This window comes from Marmota marmota, unplaced genomic scaffold (genome assembly GCF_001458135.2).
Source record: "Marmota marmota marmota unplaced genomic scaffold, marMar, whole genome shotgun sequence".
NCBI classification, from domain to species: domain Eukaryota; kingdom Metazoa; phylum Chordata; class Mammalia; order Rodentia; family Sciuridae; genus Marmota; species Marmota marmota.
Window position 1 is genome coordinate 3,593,374 of NW_026000016.1, and position 12,197 is coordinate 3,605,570.

The window sequence follows — 12,197 nt, forward strand, 5'->3', positions numbered from 1 at the left end:
TTCCTCTGTACCAGGGATTAAACACAAGGCCACTAGACCCCTGAGCCACATCCCCAGCCCTATTTTGTGTTTTATTTAGAGACAGGGTCTCACTGAGTTGCTTAGCACCTCACTGTTGCTGAGGCTGGCTTTGAACTCCCCATCTTCCTGCCTCAGCCTCAGGAACCTGGCTATTTTGCTTCTTAATGAGTCATCTTACTTCTCTATACTTCAACAATAGGAAGAGTCCTCTTCCTAATCTTTCAGCCCCCTTCTCCTTCTGTTCCTCCAGCTCATTCCTTCTTTTCCAGATAATATCCTCACATTTATTTATTTATTTATTTATTTATTTTTAGTCTTCAGAGCACTTTTCAATGTATTATCTGGTCTCGCTAAAGGCTATTGGGGAACACCTACCCACATATTCCACTGTAATGTGTAACCATAAACCACTTTATGTGATAAACTCTGTAGATAACTGATCTGTGCAAACTCTATTTTCTATTCCCTGTTCCTCCCCCCAGGTGTGGGCTGAAACCCCCACCGAGGATTAAATTTGTGACTTTGCTTTTCTTGCCTGCCAAACACTCCGTCCTTGCTATGAGCCTCCCATTCTCTTTGTGTTCCTGGTTCCTTGTTGATTAGCCCTTCCTTCCTCCGTAATAGGAGCTTTGGAGACAGGAAAAATAGTGGCTTCCTGTTCTGCTTGTTTATTATGTTTAATTAACTCCTCTGTGACAATCTCTACTTATTGGCCAGGATAACATTCGTATTTGAAAACTTGGTTTTCAAGTATGGTTGAATTCTAAAATATTTACCATATTAATTCTGGTTCTTGTAATTTATCCCATTAAAAAAATATACAAAAAGTTTTAAAAAGAGATTTATTTCTTACCCAGAAGGTAGCTCTGGAGTGTCAGTGGTTTGTGATACCCAGCCACAAAAGATGGTGAAGTTCCAACAATGGAAGTGAAAGGGCAGAGATACAGGTAGGTCTCTGCCTGTGTCTCTGATGCATCTGTATGTGTGATAAGCAAAAAGAGAAAACTAGGGTGGGCAAGTTAGATTTCAGACCATAATAAAGATGTCCCTCTTAACATACCATGAATCCTCATGCGCTGGGGACTCTGTTCATCCAGTATGTAACAGGATTGAAAGAGGTGAACAGCCAGAGCGTCCAGATATGCTGGCTTTACTGCTGTGTCTTGTCAGATGCTCATGCACAAGAGGAATATTCTAGAAGTGCCTTAGTGCAGGAGTCTTCTAGAAGGTGTTTTTTTCACTGGGAAAACAACCAAGGTCAAGGGCAGCAGGAAGTCAGATCAGTGCCACCTCATCCTGAAAGCAGCATCTAGAACCACCAACCTTGAGTGCCCACTATTTCTGTTCTTCAAACATATTGGCCAGATTATTTTGGTTTTGATTATTGAAGGCCCAATTGAAAATGGCTTAAGGAAAAAGAAAATGAATTTATTAGATCAATGTGTGAAGATATAAGGGAGAGTTAGCTTCAGAAATTAGCTGGATTCAGGGATTCATCTCCTTCTCTCCATCTCTTAGTTCTGCTTTCTTCTGTTTGGGGTCCATCCTTATGTTTTTACCTCATGGTGGTAAGATGGCTGCCAGCAGTTGCCAGCCTTTATCCTCTCCTCTTATTAACTCCAATCAGAAGAACCTGCATCTCTCAAGCATTTAAAGAAGAAGAAGAAGAAGAAGAAGAAGAAGAAGAAGAAGAAGAAGAAGAAGCAGCAGCTGGAATCGAGTCTGACATCTAACTTTGGTGGACTGGATCATGCTCAAACCCCTGCACTTGGCTGGGGAAAAGAGTATAGATACTGACTGGCCAGACCTGGATCACATACTCACTTTTGGAGCCATCCCTAAGCCACCTGGGCCAAGAGGAAGACAAAGGAAGATCTTTTAAGAAAATATGGGTTCTTTGCTGGGTATGGTGGCACACGCCTGTAATCCCAGTGGCTCAGGAAGCTAAGGCAGGAGGATCGTGAGTTCAAAGCCAGCCTCAGCAACAGCAAGGTGCTAAGCAACTCAAGCAACTCAGTAAGACCCTTGTCTCTAAATAAAATGTAAAAAGGGGCTGGGAATGTGTCTAAATGGTTAAATACCCCTGAATTCACTCCCCACTACAAAAAAAAAAAAAAAAAAGAAAGAAAGAAAAAAAAAACAGAAAAACATGGGTTTTGTTACAAATCAAATGTAGAGGGTTCAATACCACACTAGCAAAACAATGTGCCCTGTGCCCAACTCACACCCACAGCTTCTCTATGGGGTAGAAGTGGAACAGTTTGCTCTGATGTAGGCAGACTTATTCCAGAACTTCTGAGACAGGTTTGAAATTCAACTTACCCAGTTAAGTTCTCCCCACCCTCTGCTGGTGGGAAAGCCCATTTCTGCCTACTTGTTCATGCACAACTTCTCCTCTTTAAATGCTATTCCTGTCACGTTGAGTGGGACTGCCGCCTCTCCTCAGTTTTAAAATCTTTTATACTTATGCAAGCATGAAAAAAGAAAAAAAGCTGGACCATGAATTTCTTTGGTGTGTGGGTGTGAGTGTTTGGGGAGGGGCAGAGATTGATAGTAATGATTTGAAAGTTCAAGGTTAGATACACTGTAGTAATCACATTCAGGACTTTGTCATCTGGAAATACCTGCCCTGGGCTTTTCAAATCTAAGCCAAGACTTCACACAAAAGTTCAAGGACAGCAAGAAAATTAAAATCTTCTTTTCCTCTTATATTCCAATTTTAATCTATAAAACATTTTGGGTAATTATATTTACGGTAGAACCAATTCCAAAGGAAAGACATTCCCATTCATATTCTCTCTCTCTCCTCTCTCTCTCTCTCTCTCTCTCTCTCTCTCCTGGGGATTGAACTCAGGGCCTCCTGAATGCTAGGTAACTGCTCAACTCCTGAGCTACATCCCCAGCTCCACAACTTGGCAATTTTGAAAAAGAAATATTATAAATAAATAATTTTTATTTTTAAAAAAATGGACACTAAAGATTCCAGATTGTGGTCCCAATGCCTCCATCCCTCCTGACTTTTCCCAATAGCCCTCATCCCGCACCTTGCTATTCTCTCAGCCCTGTTATTCCTAATTGGGGCTTTTCCTACCTCTGACAAGATGTGACCACTTCGCAGGCTTAGTCTGTTTTGTGCTGCCCACAGACTAGGTAATTTATAAACAATGGAAACTTATTTCTCTTGGATCTGGGGGTCGGGGAATCCAATCTCAAGGAGAGGGGCTTCTTGCTACGTTAATCCATGGAGGAAGGAAGAAAGTAAAGCAAAAGTAAAAGGGAGAAAAAGCAGAGAGGGAAGGGAACAAGCTCATTCTTTCCTCAGGAAATCACTCCTGCAATAAACTAACCCAATCCACACACAAGGAAAGAGCCCTTGTTACCTCCTCACCTCTTAAAGCCCCAGTTCTGTTGCACTGGGGATAAAGTTTCCAGTGTATGGATTTGGGGGGGACACATTGAAATCATAACACAGGCCGAGGAAAGGGGCACAGAGACTACAGCTATGTGCCCTTCTGTGGTGAAAGAGGCATCAATTTTCTTCATTCCTGGCAACCAAGAGTTTTAGGAATAATGACTTAGAAATCTTAGCCTTTTGTGCTACTATCTGATGTTTCCCCAGTGGGGTTCCTGGGCACCATCTGACACTATATACAAAGTGAGAGCTCTGTATGGTGATTTATACCCCAGGTGACTTGCATTCCCTTTTAGTGACACCCACCTTTATAACAAAATTTCTCTAGATCCTTTTTTCCTATCATCCCTCACCAAGATAGACCATTTGCCCCTGGGAAATATACCCAGGATTGCTGCCCACAGATCTCTTGTCAACACTCTCACCTTAGGGAAGGGCAGATTCTTGGAAGGAGAGGTTGGGCAGATGGGGTCTGGGAGGCAATGCTTATATCTTTCAGAATGGTGACTCAAAAAATATTTATTTGGAAATAAAAAATATATTTAGACAAAAATGTTGCTGTTATATAACTCCTTCCTTTAAATATGGTTGAAAGAATAGATCTTGAATAAGATCATATGTGCATCAAAATCAAGTTCTCTACCTAACAATTTACATGTAATCTAATTGTTTCTTATCAACCCAATCTACTTATATATGAACGAATTTGTAAGTCAATGGCATTATTGAAAGTCAGCTCTGGGTAGAACATGTTTGAGATTTTGAAGGAGGTATAGAGATGTACAGGAGAAGGTCCCTTCAAGAGCTTGGCAATGGGAAAGAAAAGACATTGGGAAAAGATGTCATGCTCAGATTTTCAGATATCCTATTTGGAGCTTATTTTAAATGACTGGAGGATGCCCTTTTTTAAGGAGAAGATTCTGGAGAGTAATTGTGTACATAAACCTTTGCCCTAAATACTGATGTCACAACCCAAGAATAGTGTACATTCAGAGGTCAAAAGTTTACAGAAACATTCCCAGATAGCAGCGCCAGATGTTACGGCTTTGAGCACTGGAGACAGTCTGCCTGCATCGCAGCCAGTGTGACCTCAAGTCAGCTTCGAACCTGGCTACGCATCTTTTCTATCCATGGTCTAACCTATATACACGAGCAGTCATCCTCACCATGGCAGGAGGATGTTACAACAACTTAACTAGATAAAGTAATAAGTGGAATGGACTTTACCTGTCGGAGAGCTAGGAGATCTATGGCGGTCATAGCACAGGATGAGAAGGATGAGAAGGTTTAGGGAAGGCATGCCAGTAAGAGGGTCAGCCCCAGAAAAGTTCCCAAAGTGAAAAGGCTCTAGCTCTGCTTAGGGCTCAGGAAGTGCCTATTTGAAGTGGGGTCTCTGAAAAGTAAAATTCTGATGAAAGTTCTGAAAGGTAGGAAGGGAACAAACCAGAAGGGGACTTGAATTACCTTTTTAAACTTTGAGCCCATGGTGAGAACTTATGAGAATATGGCAGTGAGACAAAAATTCTGCTCTTCAGGAGATGATATTTTAATGCAGGTGTGGATAACAGACTACAAGAGCTAAATAAATACATGAATAATTAAAAACATCTTAGATAGTGATAGGTATTAGAAAACCCATGGAATGGTCAAAAATAAGTTGAGCGGGGGGCTACTTTAGATAGGGTGATCAGAGGATCTGAGAAAAGGAGATAAGATGAAGTTAAAGCTCTGAAGGAACTTTGGGTTCAGAGTTGTGCCTATCCACAAGCATCTGAGGTGACCCGTTGGTGCAAGACCACACCTTTGGAGGTAGCTTCCCTTGGGCAGATGCTGAGAGAGCACTTTCCACCCTCTGCAAAGGTAGCCTGAATCACCCAGAAGAGTCAGGTGATAGCCTAGCCCATCGCTCTACTATAATTTTCGGCTTTCTTATCTGGGAAACAATAGAAATGGACCTGTTCTTTCAAGTTCCTTTGACTTCTAGCATTCCAAGATTCCTACTTCATGCTCCTTCCTATTTCATGTTCAGAACTGCAGAGACAATATCAGAATTATTGTGAAGGAGCAACTGGATACTTGGGCTATACTCAAGCCTAGAACTGGGGTGATAGGACATATGATCACTAGGCTCAGGGCTCTGTGGTGAGGGGACAGCTGGTGCTCAGCATCTGTACTTCCACCTTCCAAATGCTGTCACATGCTCCAAAAGTTGGATTTATTTATTTATTTATTTATTTTTTCTTTTCCTAATGGTATTTCCAGACTTCCTCACAATTAAGCTTCTGGAAAGGCCTTAAGTTCTGCCAAGTAGATGCGCTTGGTGTAGATTTGGAAAGCTAAAGAGAGACAGGGCTATCTCCCTGCTGCTGGCCAGCCAGCACTGGTCTGGACAAACTGAGCCTTTCTGCAGGGACAGCTTCCCTGTGGCTAGGCCCTGGCAGGAGGGTGCTAAGAAGTGCAGCTTCCTGATCCCCGGGCTACAAGAGTGCAGGTTCCTAAATGCAGTCTTTGTAGCTCAGTTCAGCTTCCTCTCTTTCCTGACTGAAGCAGAGGGAGCAGCTGCTTAGGAGGCAGAACTGTTCTGAAAGGCTTTTCTTGAGCCCCCTCCAGCCCTTGCACAGATTTTCTAAGCCCCTTAATTCCCGTAGAGTCTCCACTGTAGAAGCTAGACGTCTCTTTCCTTCATGTAAGGCACTAACCTGTGTTCTGAAGAGAAAAAGCTATACAGGCGCAGTGGCTCACGCATATAATCCCAGGGGCTCAGGAGGCTGAGACAGGAGGATTGCGAGGGGACAACTTAGTGAGGCCCTAAGTAACTCAGTGAGACCACTAAATAAAATACTTTAAAAAAAGGGCTGGGGGATGTGGCTCAGTGGTTAAGTGCCCCTAGGTTCAATCCCTCCTACAAAAAACAAACAAAAAAACCCAACTCTTTCAGACCATGGTTGTTAAAGTTTTAAATGTATCACTTATGTCTATTTCCAAATCAGCATAAGGACCTTACTTCCTGAGAACCATAGCTTCCTGCGTGAAGGACCTCTCTCCCTCTGTCCACTCCAAAACTCTTAGGAATATATTGATCTTTGGCAAAACCATCCATAGGGTTCAGGGATATTTAGATTGAAACTATTTGCTCTGCATTCAGACATATTACTGGGCAGAGGGGTTGGCAACCAAGATTTATAGCATAAAATGAGAAATGCCACTGACTTACAAATAAACATCTGAGACATAAAATCCATTTGTAAAACCAAGGACCCATATTTGTACATAAAACTAGACCTTACAAGGACTATGAAGAATTGATTTTTTTCACCTCCTCTGTCTTTTTGCAAGACAACCATTGTATTTCCCTAACAGGAAAGTAGAGAGTCTAGACTGATCTTTTCTTTTTTTTCCGTCCTCCACCCCTCCCTCCCCACCCCCTTTTTCTTCTTTTGTAGTCTCCATTTTGTCTTAGTCTCTAAGGATTTTTTAAAAGTACAACTATAGAAAACTGACTTAAGATTTTCATGAAATTTTAAGATAAGTTTTTCATAAAACTTTAAAATATATACCAAATGAACTTCCTTTGTCCATTAAAGTCTCAGTCTTAAAAAAGATAATTGAAAAGAAAATTAGCAGCTAAAGCATGCCTGTTTAGACTCACCAGAGAATCATTTCAGAGGCATCCAAGCCAATACAGTTCATTCAGCCCTTTCACTTATACAAAAAATGATCTCTGAAGGTCATTTGTATTCAAATTAAGTGCATCTAAACCTATAGTATTATTTGCTCTAAAAAAAATCACCTCTTCACCCCCCTTTCCACATTTATGGATCCTCTAATGAAGAGGAGGACTCTTGGTTTCATAGTTAAATAGGACCAGGGCATTGAGAGAAAGGTTCTGATGGCAGGTAGCGTCCAGTCAAAACTTCAGGATACAGGAAATGAAGAGGAAGGAAAAGAAAAGAATAAGTGTCACTCAAAGATTGAATCTGAAAATCAGAGATTAGAGAAAGGGTCTGTGATACAGCCAAGTTTTCCCCATTTTGTGTATAGAAACAGTCACAAAACAGGTCTAATTAATGTTAATAATCCTCTTTATTTTCCCCATTATCTTCCTGAGTCCTTTCTTTAAACCTTTTTTGTTGTTTTTTATAAAACCAAAATTTCCTATTCCCTGCTTGCTTGAGACCCCTCCCATGCCTCTGAAGGCAGACCCAGAGTCTCAGATATCTTCCAACCAGATCATGGAAGATTACTGTCCTACTTTCCTTGCATTTTCCTCGTCTGTGTAAGAGCAATTCAATGGGTCAGCAAAGAATAGAGTTGGAAGCTTCTCCTTGCTCTAATGGAATAGGCTCACCAAAAGAGAATATTGTCCAGAAAGGAATGGCTGAGCAACTTGATTCTCCATTGGCCACTAGTTTCTGAATACTCTTTCCAACAGTCAAGGCTATTGTGCCTGGGAAGCACCCCCATACTCTTTTAGTCCACTATGGGGTGCACAAAGTAGAACAGGAATTCAGGAATCTACAATTACACTACCAGAGATTTGTTCCTACAGGCTCATGTATTTTTTTGCAATTTCTCACTTGAAGCTGCCATTGGGCATTCTTCCACTGAATTTATTTCCTGAACAAAATGGTGCTTCTGTCTGGGAACCTACCTGAGAGAAGGGAGGTTGTGGGAAAGAATGAAGGGCACCTTTGAAAGAACAAGCTTGTTGGAAAGCCACAGGGATTGATGTACCGATATATAGAAAAGAAAATGGGAGGGGTTAGAGTTCACTAAAACACTTCAGTCCCTTGACAATAATTTCTTTATCTTTTGTTCTTTTCTTTTTTAATGGATGGCAAATGGGTTTGGGGAAAAAAATGTTGCACCCTTACGATTTCTATCTATGGCTACATTTTATCTAACTTTAATAAAAACATCAGCAAACAGAAGTAGGAATGTCCATGACACACTTCCTGACCTGTACAATCCTCATAATAAGTTTGTTTGCTCGAGGCTTCTGACTCAGGGACGATGAGGGGCAGGGGCCAGGAAGGGAAAGGGGAGGACAATGCCTCTTGAAGTAAACTCAGACAATTAAAATTCCACCCCAGGGGCGCCAAAATCAGGAAAAACTTCCATAGAACAAATAATCTTGGGCTGAGAAATCTTGACACAGCCTCTGAAGTCAAGGTCTTGAAAATTCAGATAGGAAAAGTTCTCCGCATGATTTCTTTTGGCACAAGTCTCAAAAATTGAAATCAAATGCTGCACAGTCAAGCAGCTTCTAAGCAATTTCAAATAAGCAAAGTCATAATTCATCTCTAGTCAAACAATGTGAGATTTTTAATAAGAGCAACAGGAAAAGTTCTAGAAGGAAAGAACACTCTTAACTTCCATTGTTCTGCAAACACTCCCTCTCAAGTGATTTTTTTCCCTTGCAGTGGCTGAGTGGGTGTCTGATGATATGAACATGAAAAAAGGTAAACCATACTCTTTTATTCCAGTAATGGATAAGTGTGATAATTTCTTACATAATTCTGGATACATGATATGCAAATGTATTTGCTTGTGTGATGTAGCAGAATTTGTGCTCGCCTAGCTTCCCACCCAAGTAACTGGAAAATATCCATGTGATGAGGGAATGCCCCTTGGGGCCCAGTCTCTTCTTGACTTGGAGACTGGCTTGCAGGATGTACTGTGCAAATTATTTAACTTCTGTTTCACACGCGAATCTGCAAAATGGGATGGGGGCAGTGGTTCAGAAACTATATATGACTGAATGTTGTTGTGAAGGTACATAAACTCTTCCTAAAGGGCTATGCTATCCATCAAAGTTTTGATACCCCTTCAATAATAATAACAACATCCATCACACCCAAGCATCTGTACTCTGATCCAATGATTCAGAGTTTGTTAAGATTTCTTCCATCTTTAAAAGTTTAAGAACTCCACACTAGGATCACAAGCACCTGTATTTTGAGGGAAAAATAAGGCTTAAAAAATTATATGTTTTTTTCTTTTTAAAAAATTTTATTTGAAATAATGATAGATTCATAAGAAGTTACAAAGATGGTACAGAGAGGCCCTGTATATTGTTCCACTAGCTTCCCCCAATTGAAATGTCTTATGTAATAGAACATTATGAAATTCAGGAAACTGATATGAGCACCATATTATTGACTAGATTTAGACTTTCCTGGGTCTAAAACAAGTTATTAAAACAGCTTGGACACAACTAGAGATAAACTTGAGTCATGTACATATTTATTCTTAAAAGTGGCATAGTGTAGGGAATTGAACCTTGCTGTCATTAGAACTATATATTTTGGGTAAATTATTTAATGTTAATAAGCCTCAGTTTGTTCATCTATAAGATAAAAATAATATCACCAAGTTGTTATGAGGAAATATTTCTAGTCCAGTGAGAGCATATATGAGGAACCCCCAAATACTAGTTTTCTTCATTTCTTCACAAAACCTGACACTTTAGTTCCCAGAGTTTTGTAGGAGACACATGCTCTCCTAATAATCATCTGGTTCTTGATTATAATTGTTATTATTTTCTTTAGGCTGGTCCTGTCTCTTATAGCCAACATCCTGTCAAAGGATTCCTTAAAAGACTTTTAGTGAGAAATCTCAACTCTGGGATGAGCTTAATGCCACTCCTCTCAGAAGTAGCCTTCTACCCCAGGAAAGTGACTTGAAAACCTCAGGACCAGCCTCTTCTGTGAAGCCATCCTCCCCGAAGCCATCTAGCTAATCTAGACTCTGTGTCCCCATGGCCTAGCACCCAAGCTGGAGTTGAAAATTGAACTGTATGGTCCTCCCACTCATTTCCTTCCATGCCTGAGAGGTGGACCCTGGAATAATGGTAAGACCTTGACACTTGAGTCAGAAGGAGGGGATTAGTTCTTAATTGTGGGGTTTCTGCCCTCCTGACTACTTGCCACCTTGTGCAGGTACATGATTTGTGGTATTAGTCCTGAGGTAACTATAAAACTCATCTGGGCTTCTCCACCTAGTTTTTATTGTGTATCAGAATAATTTGTCTATTATAAGCCAACTGGGTAAGTGCCATCCTTCATTTTCTTTTTGGTACAGTGCCTGCCATTGCCTTAATGATCAATTAATAAAATTGCAGTAATGACCCTCCTTCTGGCCCAGTCTTTTGGAAGCAATGTTGGGCAGACGCTGTGTCTGTAGTGGATTTCCTCAGAGCCTCGGTCCTCAGCAGAGGTCAGAGTATAATTGCAGCACTGTGGAGAGAGATCTTTGGACATGAGGATTATATGGGGGGGAAGCATACAGACCAGGTTGAGAAAAAAGGACGTTGGGTGGGGATAGGGGCAAACTAGGCTTAAGAATAGTCTGGAAGTTCTTGTGAAAATCTTCAACTTTGGTGTCAGACTGATATTTTATGCGAATATTGGCTCTTCCATTGACCAGCTATGTGCATTGGGACAAATTCCTTAAGCTTCCTTAGCCTTTCTTTTCTCACCTGTGAATGGGAATTCCTACCTCTACACTGTGAAAGCTGACAAAGATTTTTTGCTTGATTAAACATTAGTCAGGTGCTGAATCATCTCCTGGGTCTATCTGTGCCCTTTTTATATAATCTAGTTTTAACAAGAACTCCTCACCCCTTCCTGAATATCATGATCACCCTCCATGTTTGATCAGGTTTAATCCTCCACCATCCTCCAGGTGACTTCTGGTCACCCTGACCTGTCTTCAGCAAGAATTCTGTTAGGTAATTTTAGCCAGAACCCATTCTTTCATACCACTGATAGTTCCTCTTAGTAACTATCCATCCAGTGACTCCCACCCTGATCCTTGGCTATAAATTCCCACTTGTGGATGCTGTTTTCAAGAGTTGAGACCAACCTCCCCTGCTCTAAATTCCATTGCATTAGTCCCTATATTTATCACATTAGTCCTGAGGTCTCCATGAGGAAGCCTTTAACAAATGTCATTGAATATATTTTTTTCTTTAACAAGGCACAGTAAAACAAGGTGAGGGGGAGAGCGCCCAGGGCCTCAATAAATGAAAATTTCCTCCCTACCCCAGCCTTCTAGTAATATCCAAACACAATTTAACCTGAAGCTGTTCATCTATCCACAGTTGGCTACTGCGGGGCTACTACTGTGGATTCAGGTTTAGGGATTCTGTTCCAGCTGACCTTGAATGTTGGGTGTCAAATTTACCCCAGGGCACACGATAGAATAGTGATATGAATAGCTGTAGGATGGAGTTATACTTAGCAAACCGCAAACCGGGAAGGTCACACCTAGGGCCCAAATGCTTCCTTCGGACTGCACACAGGTAACCAGGTGTGACACGAAGACCTCCGCCCTAGCAGGAAGGACTTTTTTGTCTCCCGTGCTGCAGCGAAGGAGGGTGCTAGGGTTGACTCTGTGCCAAAGGTGGCGTTTGGGGCTCTGAGCAAGAGAATGTCGCGGGAAGCCAGGACGTGCACAGGCGGGGCGAGGGGGTTGAAACCGAGGGGCGTCAGGCCCGGCTCCCGCGGCGCGGCGGCCGCCAGGTGGCACCAAGGGCCCGGGGCCTGGGCGCCTCCCGCGGGCGGCGCGGCGGGCGGGCGGGGCAGGAAGGGGTTAAGGAGCTGGCTGAGCCACCGCCGCCGCGGCTCTTCGGGGAAACCCGGCGCGGGCGCGGAGGAGGAGCGGCCGCGGGCCTGCGGGGCCCCGGCCAATCGGGCGGCGGGCCCGGCGCGCGCGGAGCAGGCAACATGGAGGGAGGCGCGGAGGCCTGGCCGCCCGTGAC